Raw genomic sequence first — 18,434 nt, 5'->3', positions numbered from 1 at the left:
GGCAAAAAGTTGGACATGACTGAGCTACTAACACACAAAGAACTGGAAGAAAGCTGAGATTAGCAGTCCGGAAATTAGTGGCAGGAAGACCAGTTAGGTTATTAAAAAGTACTCTGGTAGAGAGAGAATACAGATCTGAACTAAGGCTGTCATCTGCAAAACAGAACCAACAGGATAGAATTTAGGGTAGCTGCTCCATGGGGTCGATAAGAGTCGAACACGACTTAAGCGACTCAGCAGCAGCAGCAGCAGCTGCGACCCTCTGTGTGACCCCATAGACGGCAGCCCACCAGCCTCCGGCGTCCCTGGGATTCTCCAGGCAAGAACACTGGAGTGGGTGCCATTTCCTTCTCCAGTGCATGAAAGTGCAAAGTGAAAGTGAAGTCGTTCAGTCGTGTCCGACTCCTAGCGACCCCATGGACTGCAGCGCACCAGGCTCCTCCGTCCATGGGATTTTCCAGGCAAGAGTACTGGAGTGGGGTGCCACTGCCTTCTCCGATAGTGTAGCTGACGTGGTTGCTATTTATGGTTAAGAGACAAACAGGGTGACTAGGCTTGGGACAAGTACACTGGTGCTGGTACGGGTGAAGCTCACCTGGATGAGACAAAAAATTAAAATTGATGAGTTCAGTTTTGGCCATGTTGAGTTTGAAGTGCATGTGGCATGACAGCCAAATATCTTTGGGATCTTATACACACAAGTCTGACTCACAGAAGGTGGGCAGGAAAAAAAGCTAGACTGGCTTCCCTTCAGATACAGATAGACGTTATATTGTGGAGGCATTAAAAAAAAAAAAAAAACTGGAATGAAGGCAGTGGTAATCTGGCCATAAAGTCCCACTTCAAGTTGCACACATGACAGGGAATCAATTTCAACATTCCATTCAAATGGAGACATAAAAGGTAGATTCCTAGGTTCCTGTGGCTGAGGTCTAAGGTAGAATCCCCAAATCTGTATTTTTTAAAAGAAGCTCCCCAAGTGATTCCCACAAGCAACTGGATGTAAGAACTACCACATAGGCTGTAGTTTCCAAATTTACTGCACATTTGAACAATGTGGTGAGCTTTTTAAAATCCCTCCCTCATACCAATTAAGTCAACATGTTTGGGGCAGGAAACAGGTGTCAAGATTTTTTAAGATTCCCAGGTGATTTGATGTGCTTTAAATCTGGGAACTACTGATGTAGATTACTGATAACTAGACAGCTGATAACAAGTAAAGTGTTTGTACATAGTAGCTGGAAGCAGGGCAGTCATAGGTGTAGCATGAATGTAGTCAAGGAGCAGAGTCCAGGTCAGAGCTGAATCAGGACCAATCATCAAGGCTGCTGAAAATAGGAGATATAAAGTTGACCCACGTGACCTTCTCAGAAATGAGTTAGAGTCCTAGTTATGAACATGAGGTTCTCTGAATAAAAGCAGTGAAACAAAGAGGTCCAAGACCTTTGCTTTCTATGAACTGACAGTTGAAAAATTCTAAGTAAATTTATTTGAGATTTTAAGTAGCAACAGAAGGAGAAAACCTTGAGCAAACCTTGAGGAACATGGTCCTTTAAGAGGCAAAGGAGCAGATAGTACTATTCAAGGGAAATGGGAAGGCAAGTCAGAGAGGTAGGAGAAAAATCAGTAAGAGTAATAATGCAGAAGTTAATGGCAGAGAGGACTTCAAGGAGGGGGTAATCAACAGTGTCCAATGCTACAGAAATAAATGTTAGGATAAGAGGAAACTGGCAATTGGACATATCTCTTCATTCATCTTAGCAACTACTGGAGGGTAGGATGTCTTTTCTCTTGCAACCTGATTAATAACCACCATCCTAACCTCATGATTGCTGCCTTCTTGAGCGAGGGAGGGAGAAGTACTATTCCAATCACAAAGCTCATTAGCATCATCCTTTCTCAAGCCCACGTTGTACAAGATGGATCTCAGTTCTAACAGAAGCATCTCGAAACAGGCCTCTAAAATAATCAAGCCTGTGAGCATTGACTAAAAGGAGTACAACGCTTAGTTTAGAGAGGTGAAGGCTGAGAGGGCTGTGATTGAGGCATCCGATTAGTCATCAAAGTCTTCTGTTCTTCCTCTGCTCTGTATCTAATTTCCACGAGCTTAACTCCCTCACTCCCATTGGCCTTATCCAGTCTCCAGCGAATGGCTTCTTTGCTGGTCACTGTGCTTCCAAAGTATGGCTGAGCCAACCCATCCCTCACAAAAATCATGCAGCTCTCTTCTATTACCATGCCCCTTCCTCACCCTATTCCCTCCCACAACAAATCAAGGACGGACTTGGGCTCTAAGATTGCCTTGGTTTGTGACCTTGCTCTGACACTTACCTGTCACTGTGACCTTCTGTGACCTTAAATAGCTTAAGCCCTCTGTGCCTTATTTTTATCACCTGTAACAGGGGTAATAATAGTTCTTATTTCATAGGAACATTATGAGGATGAAATGCAATGAGATGTACAGGGAAGGTGTATGGTAACAGATGAGTGACGTTGTGATTAATTTTGCTCAGATTCTGATTTGTTACCTGTAAAATGCCTGTGAAGATCTTACCTACCTCATATTGTTATAGAGATTAAATTAGAAAGTGCACTTAAGGTAAATCAACATAGTGCCTGGTACCATCAGCAAATGGACGCTGTTATGGTTTCTAAGAATGACCACATAAAATGTACCTGTACTGTGAAGGTGTCTATAATTCCAGTGGAAATAAATCATTTCTTCCTCCATGCTCTGCCTTTTGTTTTAATTTTAGTATGGCAATTATTTCTCTCTTTGTGCTCTTTCTCTTTTCTATTCTCTTCTGTATTGTTGTTACTTACAACATCTTACTTGTTGTAAAGAAAGATGTAAACAACAACATCTGTATTGTTGTTACTTACTTACATCTTTCTCTCCCCCTCCACCCTAGATTATTAGATTGAGGACAGAGATTAAGGACTATATTTTACTAATCCCTGTAATTGTTGTATAATACCATGCAATAATTTTCAGATTCACATAGTATGCTCTCATTCATGGGTAGCTGAATGACTTTACTGACATTTTTATACTGGGCTTTTTTTTCTTTTAAATATATATCATAAATTTTAATGATACTTAGTACAGATACAATGAATGGGAAAACTGTATAAATTGAAGCAATCTTTTGGAAGAAAGTATGGCAACCAGAGTTTTCACAAATAGGATACTAGCTAGAGTATATTGGTACAGTGGAATAATGTGAAATATTATTAAAGCTATATTAATGGGTATCCATACATATACATATTTGCTGCTATTGAAAGATCGCTAAAATGTATCATAAACATTAAAAAGGTATAAAACTATGTAAATTGTATGCCCTCTTTTGTGTAAAATTAAAATAAAGAGAGATGTGAATTTATGTAGATTTATGCTTTTTAAAATTAGGAAGTATAATAAGCAATTGTTCACTTGGAGAGGATGGTAGGGGAAAGACGGAAATGAGGGCTTTTGCTTTGCGTTTTAGAACTTCAGCATTGTTTAAATGTTATACCCTCATACAAGCATTATTCCTTACTAAAGTGTTGATGAGAAGGGAGGTTAGGACCTACCCCTTTTTGGTTGTTTTATTTTTTGTACTTCAGTGTATGTTAAAAAATATATTGCAAAAATTTCCCCCGTATTAAGTGCTTGTCACACTCTATTCTAATGGTTGAGTGACATTCCATCACATGATATATATTATGATGTTTAACCCTTTTAGTTGAATATTTAAGCTGTTTATGCTTTGGTGGTTATTTGATTATTCTTAGCTCTGGACTTGGAGAAGGCAATGCCACCCCACTCCAGTACTCTTGCCTGGAAAATCCCATGGACAGAGGAGCCTGGTGGGCTGCAGTCCATGGGGTCGCACAGAGTCGGACACGACTGAGCAAATTCACTTTCACTTTTCACTTTTCACTTTCATGCATTGGAGAAGGAAATGGCAACCCACTCCAGTGTTCTTGCCTGGAGAATCCCAGGGATGGGGGAGCCTGGTAGGCTGCCGTCTATGGGGTCGCACAGAGTCAGACATGACTGATGGGACTTAGCTGCAGCAGCAGCAGCTCTGGACATGGATTAGCTGAAGCAGTAGTAAAATTTTGTCATTGATGACCCTTGTAGGAACACAGTTGGTCTTACAATAGTCTCCAGGATGTTTTGAAGGGCTTACTGTGCAATTTTGGAATTAGAAATTTGGAAGAGTTGAAGTGCTCTGCACAATAGAGAATTTTGAATCCCCAGCGGCAATGGCAGGATGGAGACTTGGTGGAGTGGTTGGGGGTGGGGACAGAGAATATGAGAGAGAAATAAAATATAAGACGGTGGGCTCCAAGACCCCCTCCTTCTGTGTGGATTTCTTTCGGAGACTTGTGAAGAAGCCGAATTGTTGGAAAGAGAAACAAAGACAGCATACAAACACGGTAGCCCGAGGCCAATTACACGCAGAGCATAAACCTGGGAATTAACAGGAGCCACAGGGAAGACTCGGAGTTTCACCAGTTAGGGGACTGGGGATGGAGTCAAATGTAAGTAGCTGGCTTTCTCAGTGGCAGGGCTTTCCACCTGCTCTGTACAGCACACACCCCTCCTCCGAGGACCTCTGTGTTATTGGCATAATAAAATCTTGTGATTCATAGAAATGAATTGCCTCCTGAAGAGGATGTACACTTTATGCTTTCACCAGATGTGTAGGTGTAGGCCTGATTCACCCCACCATCATGCACAGTGGGTATTACAGTCTTTACATCATGAGCAATTTAACAGCAAAAAGGTGCTCTCATTGTTTACATGATTCTGCATTCTGGAAAGGTTAACAGCTTTTTCATCTTCATCCCAGTTCTTGGATAAAGTAGAAACCATCACACAGGACCTTCTTTATCCTCTCACAATAACATAAACATAGCATCACCAACTCAATGGACATGAGTTTGAGCGAACTCTGGGAGATGGTGAAGGGCAGGGAAGCCTGGCATGCTTTAGTCCATGGGGTCACAGAGTCGGATACACTGAGCAACTGAACGACAACAACCTCCCATACAGCACTTGGTAGGCGCCAGATATTTTTAAGTGCTCTTATAAAGTGTTAACTCATTTAAAAATTCACGAATCTATGTTATAGGTAACACTTTGCTTCCATGTCACTGATGAAGAAATTGAAGTTCAGAGAGCAGCATTTAATCAAACTCAGCAAGTGGAAGAAGCTGGATTTGAGCCCGTCTTCACAGTCTGGCTCCTAAACGTTCCACCATGCTGCCTCTTTTCCCTTCATCCTTCTACAAACCATTCTGCATCTTCATCCTGCCACTGCTTCCAGTCTTTGAAAATTGTCGAAGACTACCTCTCCCATTCTCCTGTGGATCGCATCACTCTTCACCATCCAAGGAGTCTCATTCATTAGTTTTCTTCTGTCTCTTGCATCTTCAACCTCCCTTCAGCCCGGGTATTACTCATTCTAAAAAATAAAATTAAAACAGTCACACTAAGGAGCAAGCAAACAGCAATAACTGGCATGCCTGTATTTCCTTCCAACTACTAGAGTTTTTCCTCTTTTAATCTTGTCCAGGGTTGACTTTGCACCCTCAGTTACTTCTCAGCACATTGCAATCTTGTTTCAGCCAGCCCACTGAAACTATGTATGCCAAGTATAGCAGTAACATTAGTTTTTCCAAATCCAATGGATCTTTCTTTCACTTAATTTATATTTGATACAGTTAACAATCCCCTCTTTGGGATATACTATACTGTGGCTTTCATTCTAACTCTTCCATCTCCTTAGTCTTCTTTGTTAGCAACTCTTCCTATGCCTAATCTCTAAAATTAACTTTCCTGAAAATGTAAACCTGTGATTTCTTTTCTTCTCAGTATACACACTGTCTCAAGTTAATTACATCCAGTCTTGTGGTTTTAAACACTATATCCCTGGTAATATCTCCCTAATTTGTCTCACCTGCCAGCTCCACTGGAACATACATCATCCTAACTTAACCTCTCAGTTAACCTATCAAAATTGAATTTATCTTCTTCCCAAATCAGAGAACCTCTTCCTTATCCTTTACACCTATTATGTCCTATGAGGTTAGGGACCAAGATCATTTTGATCATTACTTGATACTTAGAATCTGGCATGGCTGTTTATGCATAGAGGGTGCTCAGAAGATACTTAATGACGAAATGAACGAAAATTTTGTTTTGGTTTAAGATAATTCAGAAACCAAACTTCTTTATCTATAGACTTATAACTGATTAATAATGTACACCTAGAATGAGTGGGAAAAACAACATATAAATGAGTGATTTTGAAAATCAGAAAAAAAACTTCAGATATTTTTCTATACATGTGTCTTAGAGTTGAAAGGAGACATAGTTCAAATCTCTTGTTCTACAGATGAGGAAATTAATGTAGTTTACTTGCCCAGTATGACATCAGTTTTGACAGAACTGAACCAGGATCTTACAGTCTTATCACTGTGTGGGATACTCCAAGATGTTTCAAAATCTGTAGAAGTTCACTATATTACATTTGGGTGTGCTGTGTATTGTATTACTCATACAATAAGTGTGTGTGTGTATGTGCATATATATAGGCTTCCCAGGTGGCGCTAGTGGTAAAGAATTCACCTGCCAGGGTAGAAGACACAAGAGACAACGGCTTTGATCCCTGGGTGGGAAAGATCCCCTGGAGAAGGAAATGGCAACCAGATCCAGTATTCTTGCCTGGAAAATTCCATGGACAGAGGAGCCTGGTGCGCTGCGGCACAGGGGCAGCAAAGAGTCAGATATGACTGAGCATGGAGCGTGCGGGCGCACACGCGCGAGCGCGCGACACACACACACACACACACACACACACACACACACATCACTCCTTCCAACAGTAACCCCATAGGCTAGAAAAGTGCCTGACCCATAATCAGTAGTCAATAGATTGTTGACCAAGTCTTTTATTTTTAGTGATGACTGAAGTAAACTCTATCTGTTTTTGCTTCAAAAATATAGTCATCTATTTTTTTAAACAAACACTCCAGAATGCATAGTATGAAGAGTATACATGAGATTATAAATTCAATGAAACATTTGGAATTAGGCTTGTTTTTAAAAATCTAGAACCTGTAGTTCTTCTAAAAAAGGGGGCAGCCGTTTCTTTCAGGTTTCCTATCTGGACCAGGTACTTTACACACCCTCTCTTGTTTACTCTGGCAGCCCAGCAGGACCATTTTACATGTCAGGGGAGAGTAACTCCACAAGAGCAAGGGATTTATCTCGACTTATCTAATAAATATCAGATGGGAATTAAATCCAAATCTGAAGCCACGGCATAAGTTTTCCCCCCTCTGATGAGCTATGTTTTCCAAACAGTGTGAAGTATTATTTTCCCAAGGACTAGACTACTGAGTTCAAAATAATTTTGTGTAGCACAAAGCAGAAGGGGGAGTAAAATTAAACTAATGTGTTTCTTCTGAAATTAAAATATACATAAACATATACATATAAAAAAACTTAAAGGTTTGTAACTAAATTCTAACTTATGTTTTAATGTTTTGATTCAACTTTATTGAAGATAATTTATATAAAATAAAATTCATCATCTTAAGTTTACAGGTTGAATGAGCCTGACAAATGCATATGCCTTTTAGTCATCACCCAAATCAAAAAAATATATTTCTATCACACATAAAGTTTCACCACCTCTTAGTTCCTGGTCCCAGGCAACCACTGACATGCTTTCTGTCTTTTTAGTTTTGTCTAGTATAAAATTTTATATAAATGACATATAATCATATGTTTTTGACTTTTATCACTCAGCAAAATGCTTTTATATGTTTTATATGTGTATATATACATATATATTGCAATAATCAGTAGTTCACTTATTACAGGCAGGATATAATTTTTTTTGTCCAATATGACAATGTCTTTCTTTTAACTGGGAATGTTTAGGGTCCAATTAACATTTAATACCATTATTGATAGAGATGGATTTAGTACGCCAGCTTATTGTTTTCTGGGTTTTTTTCCCTGTTATTTTCTCTCACTCTTCCTCCATTCTTGCCTGATTTTGGATTATTTCACTATTTTTTTCAGTATTCCATTTTGTCTACTGGTTTTTAAGATATCTTTTTCATTTTTTTAAGGAAATTGATCTCGGAATTACTCTCTATATCTATCACCTTTCACAGTGTATCTAAAACTAATATTATACTAACAATTTCATGCAAAATATTAAAGCCTTTTAACAATATAGACTGCTTACTCTCCTCTTGCCATCCTTATGTTATAGATAATCATTATACTGATATGGGTTCCCCTGGTGGCTCAGACAGTAAAGAATCTGCCTGCCAATGCAGGAGACCCAGGTTTGATCCCTGTGTCAGGAAGATCCCCTGGAGAAGTGAATAGCAACCCACTTCAATATTCTTGCCTGGAGAATTCCATGGACAGAGGAGCCTGGTGGACTATAATCCACAGGGTCACAGAGTTGGACACAACTGAGTGACTATTACATACAGACTATATTGATATACATTGAAAGTAATGCAGGAGAACATCATAATTTTGCTTTAAAAAGTCATATGTGTTTTACAACACTCAGAGGGAGAAAATAGACCCATATTTATTCAGATATTTATCATTTCTGATGTTTGATATTTGATCTGAAATAAAAATTTCCTTCTATCACCATTTGCTTCGGCCTTGAGGACTTCTTTTAGCATTTTTTTAAATATATATTGCAGGGCTGTTGGTAACAAATTATTTTAGTTTTCCCTTGCTGTCGCTAAGTCGCTTCAGTCGTGTCTGACTCTGTGTGACCCCATAGAGGGCAGCCGACCAGGCTCCCCCATCCCTGGGATTCTCCAGGCAAGAACACTGGAGTGGGTTGCCATTGCCTTCTCCCAGATAGTGGAGGGACTGCCTTATCTTGCCTTAGTTCTGAGGAATATTTTGGCAGATATAAAGCTCTGAGTTGATACATTTTTTCCTTTCAGAACTTTAAAGATGTTGTTTTGCCTCAGTGTCAGGGAAAGGTTTAGGATGTGGTCCTTTTTGTTTCTTCAATAAATTTGTCTACAATTATATTATTTTTTTGTGAATGTTTGACAGAATTTACCAGTGAAGCTATCTGGCCCAGAGTTTTTGTTGAAAATTATAAAATTATTGTTTAATATCTTTAACAAATATAGAGCTATTTAAAATTTCTATTTCTTAATGAATTAGATTTAGTAATTTGTATCTTTCATGGAGTTCATTAATTGTATCTAATTATCAAATTTATTCTCCTAAGATTGTTCATAATATTCCCTTATGATTTTAAACTATAGGATCTGTAGTGATTGTCTTTCTTTTATTTCTGATTTTGGTAATTTTAATTTATCTTGTGATTTCTCTTATTTTCTCACTCAGTCTAAGTAATTGCTTATAAATTTTGTTGGTCTTTTTAAAATACTAGCTTTTGTTTCATTAATTTTATTGTTTGAACCTTTTATTTCTTCACTGATATCTGCTCTTATTACTATTTCTTTCCTACTAATTTACTCTTGATTTAATTGACTCTAATTTCTTAGGATAAAAGCTTAGATGATCAACACTAAAACTTTTTTCTTTTCTGGCATGAGCTTTTAAAGTTACTTCTCTCTTTCTAAGCACTGCTTTAGCTGCACCATTTAAATCTTGTTTGTTTTATTTATATTTTAAAATTTTAGTTTAAATATATTTTAATTTCACTTGTGGTTTATCTTTGATCATGAGTTATTTGTGTGTTGTTTATTTCCAAAAATTTGGAATTTTCAAGACATTTCTGTTACGAGTTTCTAATTTAATCTCATTACTGTTAGAGAATATATTGTGTATGCTTTTAAAAACTTTTATTGAGGTATAAATTGATATATAACACTGTATAAGCTTAAGGTGTACAACATGTTAACGCGATAAACATATTGCAAAGCAATTACCACTATAGTGTTAGCTAACATACTATGCATGTTTTCAGTCTACTTAAACATATAGAAGCTTCTATTATGCATTAATACACTAAAATTTTTTAGCATATCATGTATCTTAATGAGCATTTCTTGTATACTGGAAAAGAATGTCTATTTTGCCTTTGGTTGATACAGTGTTTCTAAATACCAATTAGGTCAAGCTGTTTGATAGTGATGTTCAGCTCCACTATATTCCTACTGGTTTTATCTCTGTTTAATCTATCAGTTACTGAGATAGGTGTATTACATTTTCAACTTTCATGTGTTTTTATCTATTTATCTTTCTATATCTGTCAGTTTTGGCTTTATGTATTTTATACAAATATAAAATATATAAAAATATATTATATATTTTAAGCTTATTACTCTGTACATACACATCTGAGATCTGAACATATGTTTGATAACTTGTTCCTTTTATCATTTTGAAATGTCCCTCTATCTTTGCTAATATTCTTTGTTCTGTGATGTATTTTTCTGATATTAGTACTGCTTCTCCATCCTTCTCATGATTAGTGACTGCAAGTTTGTTTTTTTTAATTTATCTGTATCTTTACATATAAGTGTTTTCTTTTACAGGCAGTATGTAATTGGCTCTTGCTTTCTATCCAGTATGACATTTTCTGCCTTTTAATTGCAGTGCTTAGATCATTTACATTTAATGTTGTCAACACAATGATATTATTTATTTTTTTGCTTTATCTGTTCTTTGCCTTTTTTACTCTTTTCCTGTCTTCTTTTGCATTTTCACTGTTCTGTTTTATCCATACCTTTGGCTTATTATCTCTGCCTCTTCATTTTATTTTGAAGTGGTTATTTATGAATTACAACATGCATCTTTATCTTTTACATTATTCTTTCAAATAATACTATACCACTTCACTTTTCACATAAGAAACTGAAAACAGTACACTTCCATTTTCCCTTCTATTATTTTCATACATTTAATTTTACCTATTAGAAATGTCATAATAAATTATTATTTTTGCTTTCACTTTATAATTTAAGAGCACTGAAAATGAGGTCTTTTATATTTACTGGCATATTTACAGTTTCTATTTTTCTTCTTTCCTTTATATATAAGTTTCTTTTGGTGTTAAATATTTTTTCTTCTTATGACCTAAGAAAACTTTTATGTTCCACCAAATCACAAAGATTGTCATATGTATTCCTCTGAAAGCATTATGGTTTTGAGTTGTATAATCCATCTTGAATTAATTTTTATATATGGAGTGATTTAGGTGCCTATTGAGTTTTAATTCTGCTTATATTTTTAAATTATAGAAATTCTAGGTTCTTTTTTGAATCTGAAATATCATTTATTATAACTTTATCTTCTTTATTGATGTTTTCAAGCCTTTTCAAAATTTATTTAAGTGTAGTGAACATTGTTATTTTATATTGTATCTGATAATTCTAATATCTGAAGTCTTTGTGCATCTGTTTCTGTTGTTTGTTTTTTCTATTGGTTCGTAGTCACAGAGCTTCATTTCCCTATTTTCCTCTTTATTATTTATTATGTGTTGGACATTATACTTGTAAAATCTTTGTGGAAATAATCTGAGACCTGTAATAAATCCTTCTTCCAGAGGATTTACATTTGCTTCTATCAGACACTTGGGGGCACTGGCAGACTAGGGCTGTATTCAACCACTTGGAGTAATTTGAATTTGAGTTTTAAGTCTATTTTAGTTTTGTTTATTTTAATTTCTGGCTCGCCGTTACCTTGATGGTGTAGCCCTTTGGAGTGCCAGTTTATTGTAGGGAGAATGCCTTTCTTGGATGAGTTATAGGTTTTAATTTCCCTTTCTCTCACCCTATGAGTTGTCAAAACTAAGCTGCTACTTTTCAAGAATCAGAAAATGCTCTGAAGGCCAAGGTACTTCTGAGTCAATGGGATTAATCTTAGTTCTTATTTTCTTTCTGTTTGAGTCTAGAAATTTTTTTACTCTCTCATCATGTCTTCTGTGCTTTTAGGAAATTTTTTTTTTTTTTTTACATTTTATCCAGGCTCTTTAGTTATTTCCATCAGGGGTTGATCCAGATTCATCTGAATAGCACATTCTGTAATTGCTATCTGGCAAAAATTTTTCTCCCAACAATTAACCACTTAGTCAATAACACTTGTTGAAAATGTATCTTTTCCACACAGGTTTCAAACTTGTCACATTTATGTTTTACTCAACAAACACTTTGGTCTGTTTCTGAGACTTTTCTCTATTCCATTCATTTCTCTTTATTCCCAGTGGAGACCATGAAAAGGTGTCTTCCTATCCCAACTTCCTTTATTGGCCTTCTTTAACTAATAGACTACATTTTTCAGGTGATAGAAAAGCATCTGCCTCAAAAGTTGGCCTAAGACACTCTCATGTATTCCTCATGGGAATGCAAAATAGTACAAAACAAAAAAACCCTTACACATTTCTGCTTTGATGCAGAAATACCACTTCTTGGAGCTTACCCCAAAGTTACACCTCAAAAAATCAAAAATTTATATGCACAGTATTACATTTTACAATATTGTCTATAATTGGAAAGTATTAAAATGACCTAAATGATCACACAGGAAAAGTGGTTGAATAAACTATCATATATCCCATAAGGGAGAACTGTTGAAGCTGTAAAGAATGAGGAAGATCCCTATGAAGCTATGTAAATTTCTGTGAAACATAGTTAAATGAAAAATGCAAAGTAAAAAAGAGTTTGTATAGTATATTACCTTTTGTATAAGAAGAGAAATAAAAACATATACATATATATGTTTATTTTTGTGAAGCGAAACACTGAAAGAATAAACCATAAACTTATAAAAATGGTTTTCTTTAGAGGTTGATAGAAATAAACTAATATTTTAAATATTCAAAACATAAAATTAAAAGGACAAAAAAGTAAATCACTAACTAGTATGTAAACCAAAATGAATAAACCTAAATGTAAATCAAAATAATAAAAAACAAAAAAAAAACATAATTTAAGTAACTTTGAACTCAGTACTACTCTATACATCTTCAATAGGACATAGTCTATCAAAAAAAAGGAGTGTAAAGAATTTTTGAATCTTACTCAGTAACTAGTTTCTTGCTGTTTGTGGCATCAGTGTGGTAATTATAAAACAACATTGGATGTATTTATAAGATAAAGCAAATGAGTGGAGCACTAGGGTTCTCACTGTGGGAGGAGGGACTATAAAAAATTACATTGGGGAAGGGGAGAAACAGGATAAGTACATAGGCCCAGAGTATTTCCTCATAGATTACTTATTAATTATAAAGTAGAGGAATAATAACTTTATATGGAGAAACTGAGAGATACCACTTAAAGCCTCCATCACCAATATTGGGAGAAACTGATACCACGTGCCTTGTGATATAAAGCAGTGGAAAGAACATCATTTCTGTGATATTTCAATCAAGAATGCCTAAACTTCATCTAATAATAAGGAAACATCAGACATACTCACACTGAGGAACAACGTATAAAACAACTATTGTGTATTCAAAAACATCAACGTTGTAACATATAAAAGAGACAGAAAGCCTGCTTCAGATTGAAGACTAAAGAGACATGATAATTAAATGCCATTCATGAGCCTATATCAGATCCTAGATAAGGGAAAAAATCGGACTATTTAAATATTGACTGTATATTACAGTCACCAAATTTATTCCTGTTAAATTTTTCCTATTTTATAAATGAACTGTACCCATGACCATAGAAGATATTGTTCCTGTTTATAAATTACGCAAATTTTAATATTTTGGGATAAAGGGATATGACATCTTCATCTTACACTCAAATGGTTTCAAACATAATAATAAACATAATATATGTGTATATTCATATGATGTGAAAACAATATATGTGTGTATTCATATAATTCATACACATATCTACAAAAGTAGATGTGGGAAAATGTTAACAATGGAAAGCTGAGGTTTTTAAAATGTAGCCATAGGAATCTGAGGGTTTGGTATGGCAATCAGATTTAGGCTTTGAATTTTTCGTTTATGAATAAAATGCCTTGCTGCTTCAATGTACTTTGTTAGCATACCATCTAGGGGATGATCATGAAGAACCCGAGGAGGCACACCTCTGGCTGGCATACAAAAACATGGTGTAGAAATTACTTAGAGAGACTGATGAAGGGGCTTGTGATTGGGAAAAAACACATTCAATCTTCAAAGAGATAGAATTTCAAAACTCATCAAATGCACAATTATTAAAAATCTTCCAATTCAAAGGGTTGAGGAAATAAAAACTCATAAAATGGTGAATTGGTATGATCATTTTGGAAATTAAATTGGTTATTGTATCATATATATCATCCAGAGTCCAAACAGGATACAGAAAGCACACAGTTATTTGAACAGTGGAAGTTTAATATAAAGAATTGTTACTCCAACCCTGTTAGAATGAAAATGGGATTGGTAGTAAGAAGTAAGTCTAAAGAACACGGGGGCAGAGCAGATGTAAGAAGCAGCCACTATCTTTGGGGCTTAAACAGATACCCAAGGAAGAGCTCTCATCCCTCAAAGCTGAGATCTAGACGGTGTTAGAGCAGGCTGACTCGGAAGAGATTTCATGTGATGCCACACCAGTGGAGGGGCTTCCCTGGTGGCTCAGCAGTAAAGAATCAGCCTGCAATGCAGGAGCCACAGGAGATGTGGGTTTGATCTCTGGGTGGGGAAGATGCCCTGGAGAAAGGCATAGCAACCCACTCCAGTATTCTTATCTGGAGAATTCCATGGACAGAGGAGCCTGGTAGGCTACAGTCCATAGGGGCCCAAAGAGTCGGGCTACTGAAGTGACTGAGTATGCACACACACCAGAGGAACTTGCTGGAAACTCGCCCTTTGGAATTTGCCAGAAATCCACCCTTGGGTGTGCTGAGGAGAGCTGCTCACAAGAAAGTGTCTCACCAGAGGCACTCTGCAGCAAAACCACCTGAGGGGGTTTCCAGGGGCAGCTGCTGGCCACTATGTACTGCTGGCTGCAGTGTATTGGAAGAGTCTGGTGTTGAGCAGCTCTGGATACTGCAGAAGGCATGTGCTGTGGAAGTTGTCCATGCTTTAGGAACTGGTCCCCACAGTAGCAGCTGGCTAACCTGGTCCACTAAAACCAAGAAGCAAAACCTTTTTCTCCTGCAGTGCCTCTCCATCCTCCTCCTCTGGTGCAACTTAACACTGTACCAATTGGAATAGGAAAGGTTCAGTTCAGTTCAGTTTAGTCGCTCAGTTGTGTCCGACTCTTTGTGACACCATGAACCACAGCACGCCAGGCCTCCCTGTCCATCACCAACTGCCGGGGTCTACCCAAACCCATGTCCATTGAGTTGGTGATGCCATCCAACCATCTCATCCTCTGTCATCCCCTTCTCCTCCTGCCCTCAATCTTTCCCAGCATCAGGGTCTTTTCAAATGAGTCAGTTCTCCGCATCAGGTGGCCAAAATATTGGAGTTTCAGCTTCAACATCAGTCCTTCCAATGAACATCCAGGACCAATATCCTTTAGGATGGACTGGTTGGATCTCCTTTCAGTCCAAGGGACTCACAAGAGTCTTTTCCAACACCACAGTTCAAAAGCATCAACTCTTTGGCACTCAGCTTTCTTCATAGTCCAAATCTCACATCCATACATGACTACTGGAAAAACCATAGCCTTGACTAGATGGACGTTTATTGACAAAGTGATGTCTCTCCTTTTTAATATGCTGTCTAGGTCACCCTTATTTAACTTATATGCAGAGTACATCATGAGAACACTGGGCTGGAGGAAGCACAAGCTGGAATCAAGATTGCTGGGAGAAATATCAATAACCTCAGATATTCAGATGACACCACCCTTATGGCAGAAAGTGAAGAGGAACTACAAAGCCTCTTGATGAAAGTGAAAGAGGAGAGTGAAAAAGTTGGCTTAAAGCTCAACATTCAGAAAACGAAGATCATGGCATCTGGTCCCATCACTTCATGGGAAATAGATGGGGAAACAGTGGAAACAGTGTCAGACTTCATTTTTTTGGGCTCCAAAATCACTGCAGATGGTGACTGCAGCCATGAAATTAAAAGACGCTTACTCCTTGGAAGGAAAGTTATGACCAACCTAGATAGCATATTCAAAAGCAGAGACATTACTTTGCCAACAAAGGTCCGTCTAGTCAAGGCTATGGTTTTTCCAGTGGTCATGTATGGATGTGAGAGTTGGACTGTGAAGAAAGCTGAGTGCCAAAGAATTGATGCTTTTGAACTGTGGTGTTGAAGACTCTTGAGAGTCCCTTGGACTGCAAGGATATCCAACCAGTCCATTCTGAAGGAGATCAACCCTGGGATTTCTTTGGAAGGAATGATGCTAAAGCTGAAACTCCAGTACTTTGGCCATCTCATGTGAAGAGTTGACTCATTGGAAAAGACTCTGAAACTGGGAGGGGTTGGGGGCAGGAGGAAAAGGGGACGACAGAAGATGAGATGGCTGGATGGCATCACTGACTAGATGGACGTGAGTCTGAGTGAACTCCGGGAGTTGATGATGGACAGGGAGGCCTGGTGTGCTGCAATTCATGGGGTCGCAAAAGTCAGACACGACTGAGTGACTGAACTGAACTGAGGTTGGTCATAACTTTCCTATCAATATTTAAAGAGCCTGGTTCTATTTGGATGGAGCTGGCCAAAAAAGATGAATTTGGAGTTACATGATAATCAATGAACTGACAAGGCTATACCTAGAAACGTTTCATATGTGTACATCACACTGTTAGGAAACAATTCTGCAGCAAGGAATGGTCTCATCTGCTTCCTGGGTCTCGTTAGCAGGAACTAGAAGACAGTCTCTTTGGAGCCCCACTGTAGGAGAAACTAGCATGGTAAGTCCTTTAGATCACTTCACCCAAGAGCTAAATTCCTGGGAGAGAAAAACCTAGCTCAGATCAGGTGCCTACTCTTTGGTCAGGATATCATGATATTCATGGTGCCACTAAAATTGGAATAGATGGGCCAAGAGCAAGTTTACCCCGACTATGGGGGGAATTCGGGTGATGATTCCAGGTAGTGAAAACAGCCCCTTCTAGAGCAGAGCCTGGCAAACTATAGCCTACGTGCCATATCTGGTTTGTCACATATTTTTGTATGGTCTGTGAGCTAAGAATGGCTTCCATATTTTTAAATGGCTGAAAAAAACCCCAGAAGAATGACAGTATTTTGTGACATATGAAAATTATAAACATTCAAATTTTAGTGTCCATTAGTTCAAGTATACTTCATTTTACTTAGTTCTACTTTATTGCATTTCACAGATACTATATATTTTTTTAATAAAGGTTTGTAGCAACCCAGCATTATAAGATGACGGTTAACACTTTTTAGTAATAAAGCATTTTTTAATTAAGGTGTTAGGATTTTTTTTTAAACACAGTGCTATCACTCACTTAATAGACTACAGTGTAGTGTAAACGTAAATTTTATATGTACTGGGAGACCAAAAATTTTGTGACTCACTTTATTGAAATATTTGCTTTATGGCAGTGGTCTGGGTGGTCTGGAACCAAACCTGCAAGATCTCTGAGATATACCTGTTAAGTTTTATTGGAACATAGGTGCATTTCTTTAAGTATTAAGTGTGGCTTTGTGCTCTCATGCTACAACGGCAGAGTTGTGTAGCTGTAACGGCCACTGTATGGCCCCCCAGGCCTTAAATATTTCAAAGTTGGGTGTTTATAGAATTTCCACACCTTACTCTAGAGTCTCCCTGGTCAAAGTATGATATGAAAACTGGTATCCATACTATCAAGCCTCACTCCAGATCTACTGAGTCGAAATCCACACTCTTACAGGATCCCTGGGTGATACAAAGACATGCTGAAGTTAGAGAAGCACTGCCTTGGAGAAGATAAATTTGATCCTGGGGTAAGAAGACCTGTTTTGTTACTGTGCTTGCTTATCACTAACCAGTATGTTTGAGGCATTGTGATTCATAGTCATTTAAAAAATTTTATTTATATTTAATTGGAGGATAACTGCTTTACAGTATTGTGTTGGTTTCTGCCATGCATCAACATGAATCAGCCATAGGTATCCATATGTACCCTCTCTCTTAAACCTCTCTCACACCTCCCACCCAATCCCATCCCATCCCTCTAGGTTGTCACAGAGCACAGGGTTTGAGAACCTTGTGTCATGCAGCAAACTCCCACTGGCTGTCTATTTTACATATGGTAATGTATGTGCTTTAATGCTGCTCTCTCAATTCTCTCACCCTTTCCTTCCCCCACTGTGTCCACTAGTCTGTTCTTTTTATCTGTGTCTCTATTGCTGCTCTGCAAACATTTCTCCAAAGAAGACATGCAGATGGCTAATAAACACATGAAAAGATGCTCAACATAGCTCATTATTAGAGAAATGCAAATGAAAACAACAAGGAGTTATCATTTCACATCAATTAAAATAGCCATCACCAAAAAA

General features: G+C 37.5%; 1 long non-coding RNA gene across 1 annotated transcript in view; it reads right to left on the bottom strand.

The window, feature by feature from the left end:
- Positions 1 to 4,177: 4,177 nt before the first annotated feature.
- LOC138989229 (uncharacterized) overlaps positions 4,178 to 18,434 on the bottom strand; it is a 54,651-nt gene continuing 40,394 nt past the window's right edge. Inside the window, exon 3 of the long non-coding RNA XR_011465475.1 lies at positions 4,178 to 5,459. This is a non-coding gene — a long non-coding RNA (uncharacterized lncRNA). The remainder of the gene's footprint in view (positions 5,460 to 18,434) is intronic.

Source organism: Bos mutus, chromosome 9 (assembly GCF_027580195.1).
Source record: "Bos mutus isolate GX-2022 chromosome 9, NWIPB_WYAK_1.1, whole genome shotgun sequence".
Classification (NCBI taxonomy): domain Eukaryota; kingdom Metazoa; phylum Chordata; class Mammalia; order Artiodactyla; family Bovidae; genus Bos; species Bos mutus.
The sequence above is the reverse complement of the archived record's forward strand: the minus strand, read 5'-3'. Positions and strand labels throughout refer to the sequence as shown.